General features: G+C 33.9%; 1 long non-coding RNA gene across 1 annotated transcript; it reads left to right on the top strand.

Moving 5' to 3' along the window:
- The first annotated feature begins 1,068 nt into the window (after nucleotides 1-1,068).
- On the top strand, nucleotides 1,069-4,555 carry LOC124635956. Its single transcript, XR_006985085.1, has 2 exons — nucleotides 1,069-2,487; nucleotides 3,798-4,555. It is a non-coding gene; the product is annotated as an uncharacterized LOC124635956 (long non-coding RNA).

Genomic DNA, 4,555 nt, shown 5'->3' with positions numbered 1-4,555 from the left:
TTACGTGCTATGTCATGTTCTAAAGCAACTTTTAGTGTTTCTTATTTCACGACTTCTTGTTGCTGTTGCAATTGCAAAATTTCCAGTTTTTTGCTGGTCACAATATGTTCACTAATTTGTTTATCTTTTGTTTTGTATTTTTCCATTGGATAAAACAGATATTATGCCACTGATTCACTAGTTCCGAAATGGAATTGTCCTTACCTTGGCGGAGTATAAAGGTCGCCGGAAGACGCTGGATGCAGGTCGCTTCCGACAGGTATCTGTGGAGATCAAAGGGGGAGGCCTATGTTCAGCAGTGGACGTCCTATGGCTGAGATGATGATGATGATGATGATGATGGCGGAGTATTATCTCTGGGTCTAATTTTGACATCGATTCCAGCACATAATAATTGGTCGGCAGTCTTTGTTGCATTTGCTTGGCTAGCTTCACATTAAACTCAACACAGCGAAGTTTTATGACTAATATAATCGTTATCTTCTGACACTGTATAGTGTCAGAAGATAACGATGTTTTTTCATGCTCCGATTCAAAGAGGTAACCCATGTATAGGACCGGGTTAAGGTTTCGCTCAACATCCTTATCTGCTGCATTAATGCTGCTGTACCTAATAGCTGCATTCGGTAACAGTATCCTGTTGCAATGTAGACATAATACCACATGATTTTTGTTTTAATATGACTTGCAAACAGTTTAGCATTTGGACAGTTTAATGGATATTAATGAAGCCCATGCTGTTGATTCTCCAACATAGGAATCACAAAATCGGGAAAATATCACCACCCAACCAAACACCATCCCACAAAGCACCATTCAATCCGTAGAAACACCAGAACTATCCACAAATGAAAAAAAAACTTCAGAACATTTAAGCAGAGAAAAGAGAGCAGCCGAACTACATGAGCTACAATAAAAATTTATTCAGGAAAAATAAAAACAATTTAGAAATAGAAATTTTAAAACTGCAATTAAAGGAAGCAGAAGCTAAAGCCTAGTCAGCACAACATAATATCTATAATAATATGTATTTTTATTGAAGAGAGACCTTTGTAGTAGTTTTGTTGATTTATAATTGTTACTATCGCAATTATTTTATAGAAGTAATTTTAAGTGTAAATTATTAAAACATTTTACATAGTCTTTTAAATAGAATAGATAGAAAAACCAGTGTATGTAATCAAACATAATATTTATAATTGTGTTTCGGAATGCAAAATCATCAGTAGTCCCTTGATTGTCTGATTCAATTTTGAAGGGTCATTTGTAACCAATGAAATGTTAAAAAGCACAGCACACAACAATAATGTTGGATATTGTGATCAGTTTGTTGCCCAACCCTCTGCTTAGGCACAGAAACCTCCGCTCAGTTTCCATCTCCCAAATGTCCTTTCCACCATATTTCTCGTTTCAATGTGTAGGGTCGCATGGTCAACAATGGATCAGTGATACACAGACGATCACACACACACACATCCGCGCCATTTATTAATGTAACACTAAACCAAATACGTAACCGTGTCTCGTTTGCGAACCTCGTGACTCTTCCGCAGTCGCCGCGCTGGTGCGCTCACCAACAGACGCTAGAGCAAAAACTGTCGCTAAAGTTGAATTTTGTTTATATCATAATCTACTGGTGTTGTCCTATTTATTTTATTCTAGTTGTTTGTGTACATTCATGTAGTATGATTGAGAGCTATAGTTATCGGCACGGATATTGAGCTCTCGGCGGAAGAGTGGGGGTCGCTTTGCGCACTGTACACATAAGGCAATAAACCAATAAATCGCTTCTGCGCAGGTGAAGGTCCGGGCTCAATATCCGTGCCGATAACTAAAATATCTCAAAAACTACAGATACGTATGTGGGTGAGGCTCACAAAAAATGTACTTATTCAATATTTTTCACGTGCCAAAATTCAACGTAAGATTTTTTTTATGTTGGTTGTTTTCATAAATAATCTGATTATTTTTCTGTATTTGGCATTATTCACTTGTTAATATTACTCGATTTAAATTGAGAATGCTTATAATCCAAGCAATAAAAAACGATTACAAAAAGCTGGTGAGATTCAGTTTCATAGAAAAATAAAATGTGTTCACGCGCAGTACATTGTCTTTTTCTTCATCATTTCATTGTTTCAATAAAGTATCGTAATTTCTTAATGTTATACTAAATGTAATTGTATAAAGCTACTGATTCAATAATAGTTGTAATAAAACTAGTAAAAAAATTAATTAAAACGGTTGAAAAACAATATGCATTCCATCTGATTCACGTGTGTTACAAAAACTGTATTGAATAGTAGCTTTTTTAGAAAAAGCAATAGCAACACATCATTATATTTTTTTACAATGGCAACTTTATGACTTTTACAGTGAAACGTCATTGTTGTGTCAGACATCTTGGTTTAGAAGCAGTAGGCAGTACTTGGTGTGTGTTATTTTTCGTCATTGCATTTTAGAGACTTTTGGAAGCAATATAGCAAGGTAAGTAATAATAATATTAATTTGTTTTGCTGTATATACTATTGAAAAAGACATTGTATATTCCTAATGAATGCAGTTTATAACGGAGTAGCTTTGTAAATAAAGATGCTACAAGAATTTAAGGTTATGTTATTCACGTGTTGTTTGTTCACGTGTGTTGCGTGTGTTACGGAGTTGTGTGACGTAACACACGTGAAAAGTATAAAGCTGAATTTATATTGCAATATTTAGGTATAGAAGAAGACTATTACAAATAGATTACCTATCTTAAATATTCACAAACACATATTACAAGGATATAATATGTGCTTTTTAACAGCATCCAATAAATATCTGTCAGCCAAATATAAAATGTCTGACTTGGTAAAAAAAACTAGGAGGCTATCAATTCAACTGATATTTTTTATTTTATTTGGTATATATATTATAAATTTCCTCAGATTCTGTTAGCCGATTTCAGCAATATTTTTTTAGTGAAAAGGGAATGCCTTCAGTTTGGTCCCATATAAAGAACAATGCCGGATTTTGTATGGACCCTGTCCCCACCCACCAACAGACTTGAAACTAGTGTCATCGCAAGCGCATCCTTCGATAGATCATGATTATCAAAACGATTTACTCCAAATGTATGGGGTTTTGGAAATACACGACATTTTAGTATCCTTAATAATCAATTAACTTCAAGTTTGTTAACCAATTACTCGGAGATGCGTGGACCGATTTTGATTATTTTTGTTTTAGTGCAAAGAACGTGCCTCAACGTTAGTCCGATATAATTTTCATCGGGATCTTTTTAGCAACTTTTGAGTTATCACCGGTTAGAATGATAATTAGTTTAATGATTTTGTATGGATCTTTACTAACTCCAACAGAGTACGACATCCTGAATTGCCTTTTCAAACCGATTATTTTAACCGATGATAACTCAAAAACTGCTTAAAAGATCTTGATGAAAATTAAATTAGACTAACTTTGAGATAGATTCTTTAAAATAAAAATAAAAACATCAAAATCGGTCCACCCAACACCGAGTAATTGGTTAACAAACTTGAAGTTAATTGATTATTAAGGATACTAAATTGTCTTATAGTTCCTAAACCCCATACTTTTGGAATGTGTCTCCATAATAAGAAATGATCTACTATATAAATGAGGCGCATCCAATGACACTACTTTCAAGTCTGTTGGTGGGTGGGGACGTTTTTAGACATTGTCCTTTATTGTTAAAAGTAGGTTATTATTAATATTTGATATGTAAAAAAAAGTAAACTGCAACTGCATACTTGATTACTACTACATTGATTTTACAGATGCCACTCACACCTGCCGAAAGGCAGAAACTCTATCGAGAACGCCTGAAAGAAGTAAATCCTGAAAAATTTAAATCGCAGCAAGAACAAAAAGGAATAGAAAAAAAAAAACTGAATTTCCTTCATCTGAACAAGAAATCATAAGAAAACAGTGGAGAGAGAGAAAGAAGAAGAGTAAGGAACAACCTAAGCCTGAAGTAGAGCCTGAAAGTTCAGAAGGACATGGTCAATTTTTAACACGGGAGAGAAATACTAGAAGAGTGATTTATAGGCTGAAAAATGAAAACACAAAACTACAGGAGGAATCAAAAACATTGAAAAAGACGTTGAAAAAAATTAGGCAAAGATTGAATCGTTCTATAGATAAAAATAATGAGTTTTTTGCAATTATTGAAGAGAAAAACCAAATGATTCGTAGCTTTGAAGACAGGTTAAGCCCAATTACCAAAAAAGGTGAAGTCCTTGAAGAAATGACCCCCTTTTCGAAAACGTGCGCTTACATTGACCAAAATTTACCAAATATTCGACCCGAAGAAAGAGAAAGCGTGAAAAGGGTTCTGCTAGAACATAATGTAATAGCGGAAACTATAAAAGACAGCTATAAAAGTAAAAACTCTGAAGAAAAACGATTAATGAAAGATGTTTTTACCAAAAATAATAAAATTAACAAATACAGTATGAAAACTAGGATGGCTGCCTATTTAGGCCTTAAAGGAAAAATTCGTCACACTAAACAGAAAAATAAAACCTTATTAATA

Source organism: Helicoverpa zea, chromosome 13 (assembly GCF_022581195.2).
Source record: "Helicoverpa zea isolate HzStark_Cry1AcR chromosome 13, ilHelZeax1.1, whole genome shotgun sequence".
In the NCBI taxonomy this organism is placed as follows: Eukaryota; Metazoa; Arthropoda; class Insecta; order Lepidoptera; family Noctuidae; genus Helicoverpa; species Helicoverpa zea.
The sequence above is the reverse complement of the archived record's forward strand: the minus strand, read 5'-3'. Positions and strand labels throughout refer to the sequence as shown.